Below are 14,029 nucleotides of genomic sequence, written 5' to 3'. Positions count from 1 at the left end.
TAGGTAAGTTAGGGTGAAATCCTGTAACTTTCTTTAATTTATTTTCCGTTTCACTTTAAAAGTTATTGTACCAGAAAAATTAAATTATAATAATTTTTGTGAACCTGATAGGTCAGCTAAAGGTGGAATCTTGGATTTTTTTAAATTTATTTTATTCGTGATTTCAAAGAGAAGATGAGGTTGAATCATGTATTTTTTCTTAAGTTATTTATCTATCACTTCAAAGTTGAATAAATTTATATTATTTTATAATTTCTGGACAAGTTCATGGAATTTCCCTTCTCTGTAACATCAAAGTTCAAAAAAAAATATTATTATATGATTTCTAAACACGGCAAGAGCATCAAAGTTCAAAAAAAAAATATTATTATATGATTTCTAAACACGGCAAGAGCTTGTGTGGTGGGATAATTTTCCGATTCTTATGATTGTATTTAGACTTTTCTTTGTTTCTTTGTGCCGGAGGTGTTTGTGAATAAAATAAAATAAGTATAATCAAGCGATATATTTATAGTGTGATGTTTTAAATAGATTATTTTAAAATGATTTTTTATTTTTGTTTATAAAAAAGATAATGATAATAGTTAAAAGTTTATTGATTTTGTGTATGGTTTTTGATAATTTGGTTTTATTACTAATTTTTTTTATTGTAATCAGATCACGATTTACAAATGTTTTTATATAGAATTTGAAGGTAGAAATAGATTCATCACTCTCAAAAAAACTTATAGCTCCTAAAATTTATAGTTTTACAATTGTAACTTGAATCTACAAAAATTTCAAATAGATTTTTCCTAAAACGTGTCAGAAAAATCAATATTGTGAGCATGAAATTGTCACCTATTTAGACTACTTTTTTTTTTAACTGTGATGAGAATATTGTATTAAATCAAGATTATTTTGATGATGAAATTGTCACCTACTTAGACTACTCTCTTTTTTTAACTGTGATGAGAATACTGTATTAAATCAAGATTTGTGTCTGGAATGCACCCTGTAATGTAGGTGAGTATAATGAAAATCCTTAGAGGCCACCTGCATTCGTTTTTATTCTCAATCTATATGAGTCATTTTGCTATCTTAAAGGACACGTGGTCTTTGTGTACAATGAAAATCCTTAGAGGCCAACTACATCCATTTTTATTCTCAATGTATATGAGCCACTTTGCTATCCTAAAGGACACATGGTCTTTGGATGTGTGGATTCTCCAAAAGACATGTAAAAACAGATCGTCTTCATTCTCAACAGATGAAAGAAGCTAATAGTAGAGAAGGCTAATTTCACATTCCTTATTCGATCAATAATGCTTAGCAACTTGTAATCCTTACACATAGATCCACGAACAAGGTGATAAATAACTAGCTGTGAATCTCCCAACACCATTGAATCTTCTATGTTTTGCTTCCTTGACTAAAGAGAGCCCTTGCAATAATCCATATGTCTTTGCCACATTATTTGCACAATTACCTAACCCCCAACTATACTCAATTTTAATTTATCATCAATGTAGTGTCTCATGGGATTTTTAGAGTGCTAAATCCATTTATACATTTAAATATTTCAAATAAGAAAAAATCACGATATCACTAGAAATTGTATTGCCAACAAAAAAAAAAACATTTCGTCCTATTTCATATGTTAGTTAGACTATATTATTTTAAAATAATCAATATTAATTATTTTTTTTATATTTAAAATTTTGTAGCGATAAAAATTAGAAAAAAAAAAAAAAAATATATATATATATATATATATATATATATATATTTAAATTATTATTTTTAAATTTTTGATATAAATAAAATGTCACAAAAAATATAGAATGTTTTAAAAATTACAAACCAATTTAATTTCCAAAAAAAATTCACCTCTTTCAAATATATTATAAAATAAAATATGAACTCGAAACTTTTATTTCATAAATTTATTAAAATGAAACAAATCAATAAGTTAAAAGAACACTTTATTAAATCTATTAAAAATAAATACTGTGAATACTTTATTTAATCCATTCATCTACACTGAATAAATTATTAAAATTTTATCTAATTTTTATTATAATTATTTGCTTTTTATTTTTTAAATATTTATCTTGTATTTATAATTTATTACTTGTAGTTCACTTGGGGTAGCTCAAGTGGCAGTGGTTGTGGAAATAAAGTCTCAGTGAACTGAAAATTTTAGGTACAAAATCCTTTAGAAAACAAATTATATATATATATATATATATATATATATATATATATATATATATATATATATATATATAATTTGGGGTGATCTATTTACCATCTCTCTGCGGTAATAATTTAGGGTGATGTATTTACAATCTCTCTGCAGTAATAATTTATGATCTCTCTGTGGTAATAATTTATGATCTTTGCGGTCATAATTTACGATCTCTCTGTAGTAATAATTCACGATCTCTCTGCGGTAATAGAAAACAATCTGGGGCATGTGCGTCTGCGGTCCGGCTTGCTGATAATAGGTGCACACATTCCTTATATTTTTCTAATACATATCTGCTCATATATTTTCAAATATGAATAATTCACCACAATTACCAAAGGTAGACCTAGCGCAGTTACTCTACAGAGCCTCTATGAGTATATAGAGCCTTTAGAGAAACGTAGAGAAGAAAGAGAAGTCTAGCTACAAACAGAGTTAGCAACCATGCTGGAAAATAAGTTCACATCTCTTGAAGACAAGATCCAAAAACAAATAGAAAATAAAATAGAACTATTGGAGAATAAGATGGAGGCAATGGAGACTAGGTTGCAGGTTATAGAAAAGCAAAACCAAGATATGAACCAAACATCCCAACAAGTAGATGCTGATACTTTAGAGAGTCTTAAAATGAAGGACATGATTAAAGAGCTAGAAGAAAAAGTTAATAACCATCGCACCCTAAATAGTGTTGCAGGTAAGTTAGATATCCAACTAATTAAAGATGAAATGAAAAAATTGATAGAATTAGACCATGAGCGTAACAAAAGGGCCTTGAACCTTATAATCTTCGGTTTGAAAGAGGAGGTAGACGATGATATTTAACCATAGTTCAGACAAATTTACATAACATATTACAAATTGAAACAACGTGTCTCACAGAAGCAACAAGGTTGGGGAAACTAACTGAGAATAAAGGAAGGTTGATCCGAATAAATGTGAGCTCTACTAACCATAAGTATGACATACTTAGTAAAACCTCAAGTCTGAAAAGAACGAGAATATTTATAAATGAAGATCTCATTCCAGAAGATCAAGCAGAATTGAGAAAGGAGGTTCAAAAGGTAAAGGAAGCTAGGAAGGAAGGAAAATGGGCAATAATCAGAAATAGAAAAGTCGTTATTCAAGGTAAAAACCAAAAAGATAATAATAACTAGCAATTCAACATGCTCTGGATTCTTTCTTGGAACTGTCGGGGCTTTCCATGGAACAAAGGCCCCAAGCTAAGTTGGATCCTGCATGATGTTAATATTATTTTGCTTGTTGAAACTTGGGAGCACGAAGAATCTAAGGTCCCTAACATAGATGGCTTTACATTATGGTATACCTGGAATAAGCAATCCTCTTGTAGAGGCATTGGGGGTATAGCTTGTTGCATTAAGAAGAACATCTCTCCCCATGCTAGGATTTATAAAAACGACCCTTACAACCAATATAGTTGGATAGAAATTACTGACATTTATGATAAAAATACCTACATAGCAATCTGTTATTTCCCCCCATCAATTCTAACTTCTATAAGAAAAAGAATCTAGATAAAAATAGTCCTTACAATGGTTTAGAGAATAATATTTCTAGCCTAAGGAATGAAGGTAATATCCTTTTAATGGGTGACTTTAATGTTCGAACTTCAAGCAACCAAGCTATTCTTCTAAGCAATCATTCCAACCCTAATCCTCTTTGGTTAGACGAAGACCTTCCTCTGGCTAGCTGGTACAAAAGGAGCTCTGAAGACCTCGGGGAGAATTTGTTTGGGTCGGAGCTAGTCAAGCTCTGTAGTGCTCAGGATCTCATAATTTGCAACGGTCTAAAGAAGTGGCCCAATTCTAGCCAAATGACCTGCATCCATGGGCTTGGTAGCAGCGTGGTAGACTATGTTATCTCCGATCTCCCTCTATACAATGAAATAACAAATTTTGGCATCTTAAACGACCTCGAACTTGACTCTGATCATAGGCATTTACTTATAACTCTCAATTTTGTCATGCATAGAGATACCATAGAAGATAATCCTTATAGCCAAAAGAAGTTAATTTTTAATAGAAATAAAAAGGATCTCTTTCTAAATGAATTAAAAACTAATTTTCTTCCTTTATCTAATATAGACAACATAGAAGATCTCTATCATAATTTTACTACAACCCTCTCATATTCTATTAACAAGTTCTCAATTGAAGTTTCAAGTAATAAAAGAAATAGCAAAACCAACCCATGGTATGACAAAGATTGTAAAAGTGCGAGGAGAGCAATTAAGGAAGTTGTTGATGAATCTCTTAAAATTGGCAAGATAAAAATATACAAAGTCCTAACTCAAAGGAAAAAAAGGCAGTATATTCGTAAAAGACAAGAGAATCTCTTACACTTCTCTAAGGTAGCTCCTAAGAAATTCTGGAGGCAAATTCTAACTAGGAAAACTAAAGATAGTAATAAAATTGCTTTACACGACAGGAATTCCTATCTTAATAAAGCTTTATGAATCTCCAAATGTCATGGATATCTTTGAAACCCTACTCACAATGAAAGAATTTTTCTCATTAGAAGACATTGATTTTGGGGTTAATCGCTTGGCTAAAGGGAAAGCTAAGGACATTGAAGGTTACCAGGTGGAAATCTTAAAAATTGGAGGTCCTGTCCTCGTCCCCCAGATTCACAAGCTTTTCAATCAAGCAGTCAAGCAAGGGTTCCCTAAACCATGGACTCAAAGCCTCATTATCCCTATTTTTAAAAGTGGGGATACAAATAACCCCTCTAATTATCGGACAATTATGATCAGCCCTCTCCTAGCTAAGTTATATGTTATTATTTTGGAAAGGAAGTTGAACATATGGCATGAAAGTGAAGGTAAGCGGGCTAAAGGCCAAGTAGGTTTTAGAAAGTAGCACTCAATAATAGACCACCTCGTTACGCTTAGGATCATTGTGGAGGAATGTCGCAATGATAAATCCAATCTCTTTTGTTGCTTTGTGGACTTTAGAAAGGCTTTCGATACTGTTCCTAAAAACAACCTTTGGAACAGATTAGAAGAGCTAAACGTTCCTTTTGAGTTGAGAGCTTCCGCTATAAGGTTATACAAGAATGTAATTGCCAAGTTAAATAGCAATGAGGGGTGGTCTAAAGATATTAAGTGTAATATCGGAGTTAAACAAGGTTGCCCCCTCTCCCCTACCCTATTTGGCATTTACATTGACAATCTAGAAGGTTGTTTAGAGGAAGCAGGATGTGCTGGCACGATCTTAGCCGGGATAGTCATCATCCTTCTTCTTTACGTTGACGATATTGTTCTTCTCGCAAGGTGCCCATCTGATCTTGATAAGCAACTTATACTTCTTAAGGATTTCTGCTCTACCGTGGGTATGATTGTTAACACTGACAAAACAAAAGTTATGATTATCAATTCCAAGAAGGACACTTACGCTAATTTTATGTATGACAATAGTAACTTGGAGGAAGTGTCTTCCTACAAGTACCTAGGAATTGATATTCATCACAAGCTCAACTGGAACTATAGTATTGAGAAAAGGATTAATGGGGGATGGAAAGCTTATTTTGGCCTTGAAAGTAATTGTAAAACGACAAACCTCGTAATGTGAGATAGAATGAAGTTCCTCTTTGAAACTTTAGTCACTCCAGTTATCTTATATGGATGTGAGGTTTGGGGTTGTAGCATATCTAAAGAATCCTAGAGAAAGATTGAGCAAATCCAGAAATGTTTTATAACGTATAACCTCAAAATTAAAAGCAACACACCCTATCATATTCTCCTTATAGAATTGGGTCTTTCCCCTATAGAGAGCCTAGCTATGACTAGGCTTCTGTTGTACAAGCACAAACTCAATAACATAGGAGACCATAGACTTCCTAAGCTAGCTTTAAATTCCAGCCAAAACCACTTAAGGCTCAAATGAGGTTGGTATAAAGACACCAGGGCCTGGTTAAACCATTGGGAGATCGAGGAGAATGTTGCATTGCAAAACATTAATAACATTAAAAATATTGTTTTTTTTTTTCTCTGCGAAGACTAAAATCTATTAACTTAAAAGTAGAATAATTTTACAAGGAGTTGAGGCCTCAGATAACAATACCTGAGAGCACTCAACACAGCAAAACTGCCCCAGTATAGAAGGAACCTGGGGAGACCAGTTACAAGAAGCTAGAAGACAGATATAGGACCCAGAGATAGACCAATAGAACATAGGAAGAAACATGAAAGCAAGAAAGCCAATGTACTTGGCAAACCAGACGGTAATTAAATTGTCACTGCCCTGGAGGGAAACAAAATCATCAGGTTGAAGATGTTGAGCCATGACTGTAAACAGAGTAGCCTAGAAGTAGTCATCTGAGCGATAGCAAAACCAAAAAGAGAGAAAAAATAGACCCAGGTGGCCTTAACCTTCCACATCCTCACCAGGAGTCTTCTTCGCTACCGGACACGCACTGCCAATCCACAAATCTTCACTGCCATCCTTCTCGCCCATTGGGTTCGCCAAGGGATGATTAGTGGCTCCAAGATTCCCTTCCCCTACCATTGGGAAATTGTCTTCAAGATGCGGGATGACTCTCGGAACTTCATCCTGGCCAAGCTTATCACTCATACGTTTCTCCTGGCTTCCCCCATCCATTAATTGCTCACTGCTTTGAGAAGGTTCAGGAGCCATGCATGACAGAGGATAGAGCCGATTTTCTTCTTCCGAGAGGATTAGAGTGATATGAGCAGTGATCAGAGGCCTATTAAGATTGCTTTGGAATTTGAAATGAATGGTTTGGAAAGCACTGTTCGGAGTTGGCTTGCGAACAGGGCTCGGAGGGGGCACATTCACTTGAGAGGAGGGAAGATTGACAGGAGATTGTTCAGGGTCCACAGAATGGTTGGCCATCAAACGTTTGCCGCTACCACGTCGCCCCCCAGAACGATTCCTCCCACTCTGGCGAACCATAATGAGGAGTGAAGGGGAAGGCATAGAGTAACCAGAAACAACGACAGGAGGACAAAAGGACTAAAACAAAGACCAATACAAGCGCACAGAGTATGCTTGAGAAGGAGAAGAAAATCGCCCAATTCTAAATTCAAGAGCTTTGGAGAGCTTACCCCTTAATGCAACACTAATCCTGCGTGGGGACTCTTAGCATAGTAATACCAGCTCTAGAATAACAGAGAACTGGCCTGGAGCTTGCCTCTGTTAGCAAAGTCCCGCTTGCCACCAAAAACCGCATCAAACCCAGGCCCGAAGCAATAGGAATGAACGCGAAGTGTGAAGGGAATGAACAGGATAGCCATGATTATAACTACCACAGTTTTGCTTCGAACAGTGCACACCATTAATGCTGAAATCCTACCATATCCACCCTTATTAAGACTATCCCTCTTACGCGAGGTGAGAACCTGGGAAGCCACGATGCCCTGCAGCTGGCAGTACCTGGTCCTACGATCTGTCATGAATAACATTTAATTCAATTGTGTCACCCGCATCCGGGGAACATTAAAAATATTGTTACTTTTAAGTTCAAAGAAAAAATGTGGTGTGAGAAAGATTTAGCAGCTAAAAGAAAATTAAGATATTATAAGGAGGTCATCAACCCCACCCTAGAAGATCAAAAGTATCTCTTTGGTTTAACTAGCTCAAAGAAGAAAATTAATATAGCCAAGATTAAAACGAACTCTCATGAGCTCCATAGTGAAATGGGTCATTGGGATGTTCCTAAAACATCATGGATGGAAAGGTTTTGCTGTCTCTGTGAGAATACGAACATCGAGGATGAAAATCACTTCCTCTTAGAGTGTGCTGCGTACAACCACATTAGATCTCAGTTTCAAAATCTTTGTTGCAATACTAACCTTCCTAGCCTTTTACGTTGTCAAAATTATAGTGAGCTCTGGAGGCTTCTCTCCAAGATTTTTGAGCATAGGAATAAAATCTTAAATCAAACTAAATAATTCGTTTCTTTAGGCTCGATAGACCAAAGTTTGGTCTCAATGAACGTTAGTCATCATCATCATCAATATTTTTAATTATATATATATATATATATATATATATAAATTATGAAAACCATTTTTATAAATTAATTATTCCATACATATATACTAATCAAATCTCTATTTAAAAAAAAAATTAAACTCGAATTTCATGTTCAAAACATCTAAATCACCTCCTAACTTAGCTAAATATAATAAAAGGGTTATTTTATTATTTAAAACCTTGTTTTAACAAGTGCCTTGAGAGTGTCTCTCCAATGCTCATCCTAGATTCACCGGTTGAGCTTTTTGAAGATGGAACCTTCCTTGCACTCGTTGTGGTCACTCCACAATAAATCGGCTTTACATTTGGAGGAAGGACCCCACCCAAGATGATAATATTGGATTATTATATGTAGTTGGACCTCATGATGCACATTTATTTGATTATTAATATTATACATTTATTCTCATTACTAGAGATGTAGGAAAACATGCACCTCTAAATATAGCCAAAAATAGAGTTCTATACGGTGTGCAATAAAACCCCAAACTAGATGGCCTAGACCAATTCTTTTTATTAATTTTTTGTGTGATTTTGTAAACTATATTTATGATATGTGATATTTTATATAAGATTAGTTAAATTTATTTAATTTATAATTTATAAATTATAATTATTTGTTTATTAAAATTATATATATATATATATATATATATATATATATATATATAATATAATAAATTAAATTCAAGAACATTGAAGGTTGAAATTTTTAAAATTAGAGGGCTTATTTTCATTCCTCGCATCGTATTTTACTTATTTTTAAGAGAGGTAATAAAATCATGGATCCCAGAGGATCTTCACAATTAATAACTCAAGTTAGTTTCAATTTCTATCAAAGTTGTCTTTACCATCAACAACTCAAGTTAGTTTTAATTTCCATTAAAGTTGTCTACACAATAAAGAGTTAGTAAAGAGTTTTTGGACTTAGTGTGAATGAGGTCAAGAGGACTTCATATGTGAAAGATGTGGCTCATTGAAATTTTTAAGCAAAATGATAAAATGAAATTATTAATACTTCCTTTGAGCTTCGGTGCTCATGCAATATGTATTTTTCATTTTTATTTTTAACACGTAACTAATACAAATGTGAGAACAATGTAAAAATTATTAATACTTCTTTTAAGCTTCGGTGCTCATGCAATATGTATTTTTCATTTTTATTTTTAACAAGTAACTAATACAAATGTGAGAACAAGGTAGTATCAATGCAAAAACTACTTAACATTGTAATTTCATAGTCTTCAAGGTAGAGTTGAGACATTCATGAATTTTGTTTTTTAGTCTCGAGGGAGAGTCAAGATATTCATGGAGAGTTGAGATCTTCATGGGGAGTTGAGATTCTCATGAGCATGGTTGAGATATTTTCTCAAACCAATCCCTTGAATGGTGCTAGATCGTAATATGTGGGATATTTGGGAGTTATTCTCTCTTTGATATGGTGAGGTAGTTCTCAAATTAATAACTATTTAAACCCTCTTTGGAGAGGGAAGAGGAAGGCTTGTACTCGTTAAGCTATTCTTAGGCTTGGACTCACTAAGACCCCCTATTGGGAGAGTTTTTGTAAGCCCCTTATGGGAGAATCAACCACTTGATGTGAGAAGCTTAGCCTGTTTTGAAGAAGAACCAACCACTTACTAAGAGAAGATTTCAACCCTTTGTAAAGGGGTACCAACCCCTTATTGGAAGAAGAATTCAACCTTTTTTGTAAAAGGAGAAGTCCTCTTTGAGGGAGAACTAATGAAATAGTTCAACATTTGTGTGAACTCAAAGACGTAATACTTAGTGAACTCCATTATCATATCAGTAAATTGAGAATTTTCACGTTAATGATGGTAAATTGAGAATTATAGAGTTCATTCAAAATTGGAAAAAAAACTGAGTCAATTTTATTATGCCCGATTTTGGATCAAGTTGGTATAAGAGCAGTGAGATCAAAGGCCAAATTTGAAAAGACTGGATGCTTGAATATTATACTCGGTAATTTTAGTGGGTCATTATTGTTAGGGTCCAACCCTAACCCCATTATTTATGTAATAGGGTTGAGTCATAGTTATAGTTAGTTAAAGAGTCAATAAAGCCCGTATTAATAATTGTAAGTGGTTGACCCGCATTTAAAGAAAGGGACCACGGTTAGTTGCAAACAGGCCATGGTATTAGATAGATGGTATTAAGAGAACCATGGTATTGACCCATGGTATTGCATGTATGAATCCTATATAAAGGATAGAGACTCCTCGTTGAGGAGCGTCGTGTCTTATTTTGTAATTGAGCCCTGCTCTATTGGAGGTTGCCCCCTCGAAGAGGCAAGTGAACATTGCTTTCATCTTTGAATAATAAAATACATGCTGTTATTTCTCATTTTGTTCTGTGTTCTGGGTTGTGTTTCTTTGTAATTTTGGTATTCTGACATCTTCTCGCAGGTCAAGAGCATAACAATTGCAAAAGAGTCTATTGGAAATTGCATTGTAGTAGTATGATGTCAAGATGGAAAATTTGTGGTGTTCACAAGGTCGATTTTGTGCCATAATCTTTATGTGGAAAATTGTATACTTTCTTCATTGTTGATGCTAGTGGGGTTGCAAAAGTCAAAGAAAACATATTGCGTCATCTACAAGCTCAATTTGGACTTGTGTTACTAATTGGTACACAATTATGTCATTTGATGACCTTCTATCCACATCGCACTTGCATATGGTTTGCTTACCTCATATTTGCATATGGTTTGGTATAGAGACCTCATGGTTGTAATGACCATGACTATGTTCACTGACAAAATTATATTAGTTATGAATTTTACTTCTTCGCAGGGACTTCTCCATTCGATGTTGTCCAAGGCTTAGTTATAATTAGCTCTAGAGAGTTTCATGTTACTTGGAGCTTGAATAGGAACCATGGCAGGGAGTTTCCATGGTGATGGCTTGTACTCTTAAAAATGTTTCACCTCCGGAATTTTGCCAATATTTACGTTACTCATATCAAGTGTTATGATGGCATTTTTACCAAATCACATGTAGAATTAAGAGTGGTTCTGATTGCAAGAGGTTCCTATTTTTTTTCCATACTCCATATGGAACTAAGGGAAACCAAAATATGAAGTTTACTCTTGAAACCAACAACAGGTGTTGGAGCATGGTGTTGGCATTGATGTCAACCACGGTGAGTCAGCCAGCGTTGGGCATTAATGTCAACATGAGCAGTTGATCTAGGTGGATGAGGTGGCCACACGCCCGTTCCACTTGGACCCCCACCACTGTCTGTTTCAATTTTTCAATTTTTGTATTTGTAGCAAAATTTACAATTTTTGGTAGTTTTTCAAGTCCTGAACTTCCAGAGTTGTTTTGAGGCCCTAAATCACGTTTTTTAAGTGAAAACCAAGGTAAACATGAGGTTGCAGCTATTTTTTTCCATTCAAACATTATAGTCCTTAGATAGATATTTCTAACGAGGTATTGTGTGTGTCAAACAGAGATCGTATGCCAAAGATACGACCCCAGGAAGTTGATGTGCCAATTTACCCATTGCGGCCCATAGTTTTGGTGCTTCATCTCCTAGGGTTAGGTTTTTGGATGTTCAAGGTTTTCCATTGTTTCTCAATAATAAATAGACCTTCAACCCTCATTGTAACACAGTTCAGAGGCATGTAGTCACCACATATCTTTTGAGAGATAAGCTACCATCGCCCAAGATAGTTTATTTCCATTATGTTTGTAAGCATATTTCAGTATTTTATATTAATGAAATGAAGTGTTATTTATGCTGCATCTCTATATTTATGGTTATATATGTAATTTCTTGCATTCCTATTTAAGTTCGGATCAATGGTATTAGAGTGGTCTTCTCTTTCTTTGTTTTTCTTTGCATGTCCCCAATGAGGTCGAGATATAAGGAGTTAGGGCTCGAACTGGTTGAACCTTTGCAAGACCAGCCTCACAAATTTTGACGGCCTCCCATTGTGGAAGAGAAGGAAGATGAGGGAGCAGGAGATCCTTTCAAAATCTTGCTCAAAGAATCCCTCGAGTGACAGAGGAACATGATGATGGACAACTTTGCCCAGATTCTTCAGTGGCTACCCAAAGGCGACGCATCTCCTTCCAACAGCTACTCTGGAAGCGCCACACCCTTTAAGGTACACGTTAACTTTGACATCCTCATATTTGAAGGTCAGATAGATGCGAATGTCGTAAATAAATGGTTAAATCTGCTAGAAGGATATTTTTATGTTCATGAATTTTCTAGTCGGGAAAAGATTACTTTTTCACTTCTCAAAGTTGCCCCCATGTCAAAGACTAGTGGGAAACCTACTGTGAGAAGAAGGACGAAATTACACCCTCACTATTTTCAGCCGCACCCACTTGGAATTCGTTTCGGGGCACCATCAAGGAGCAGTACTGACCTGTCGGCAGCTATGAGCATAAATACACAAACTGGACCACGCTGCGGCAGGGAAGTGACCAAGACGTGTCAAAGTTTACCAATGTTTTTCATACCCTTTGCACAAAGTTGGGTATCAAGGATTCTGAGTGAAATTTGGTACTCAAGTATTGTGACTATCTACACAGGTACATCCAGAATGAGATGGAGTTCTTGGACATCTCCTCGCTCGACACGACGTATCGATATGCTGCCAAGATTGAGTAGAAGTTTAAATAGAAGAAGTGAGACTTTGGATCTGTGAATTTGAAACGAAGAAAAGGCGCCCCCAAACCGCAGAGCAAAGGAAAAATCCAAGGCGGGGCAACCCAGGACAACCCTTTGAAGCCGCAAGCAAATAACAACACCACGAAGACAAAGAAGGACACAGGAAAGTGGTGTGAGTTTCATAAGAGCTCCACTCACAACACAAGTGAGTGTTGGGCCAAGCAGTAACTGGTCGCCGAGCTAAAGGCTTTCGAATCAGACTCATGTTCCGACTTTGAGTCAGAACCTGACAAGGGGAATGACAAAGGGAAGTAAATCATTGATGTGGAGCCTAGTGCCACCATGGCCACCACCAAGATCCAGAAGAATGATTCTGAAGATCCAAAGGAGAGGGAACACCTCTTCCACTCACAGATGTGGGTGAAGGGTTATTTGCTGCAGTTCATTGTCAACAGCGAGAGCCAAAAGAATCTCATTTCAATAGTGGTCATGAAGCGGTTGGGCCTACCGATTACATCACATCCACAATTGTACACCATTGGGTGGCTTCACCAAGGACGAGATTTCCACGTCAGCCAACAGTGTCGCCTTCCCTACAACATCAAGCCCTTATGATCTAGGTGGACATTGGTGGCCATCCACCTATTCCACCTAGACCTCCAATCAGTTTCATTTGTTTCCTTGTTTATTTCAACATTTACTATTTCTAGCATTTTTTCGGGGCTTGAACTTTCGGAGCAATTTTGACCCCCTAAATGACATTTTTGAGGTTCGTTATAGGTTGAAGCCTATGACAAAACCTATAATACTCAGAGAGACCTTTCCAACAAGGTATCATACACGCCAAACAGAGTTAATATGACCAAGTTATGACCCCGGGAAGTTGGCTGCCCAACTAACCCCAACGGGGCCCAAAAACTCTTAGCGTTACATCTCCTGGGGTTAGGGTTTGGGGTGTTTAGGGTTTTCTCATGTTTTTTAGCAATAAATATGCCCTTGATCCTCATTGTAACACAGTTCAAAGGCATGTAGTCACCACATATCTTCTCAGAGATAAGCTACCATCGCCCGAGCTAGTCTTATTTCCATTCTGTATGTAAGCATATTTCAGTATTTGACATTAATGAAATGAAGTGTTATTTTT

Source organism: Pinus tabuliformis, chromosome 6, assembly GCF_031772625.1.
Source record: "Pinus tabuliformis cultivar Carrire ecotype Pingquan chromosome 6, CPIR1, whole genome shotgun sequence".
Classification (NCBI taxonomy): domain Eukaryota; kingdom Viridiplantae; phylum Streptophyta; class Pinopsida; order Pinales; family Pinaceae; genus Pinus; species Pinus tabuliformis.
Note: the sequence above shows the minus strand (reverse complement) of the source record.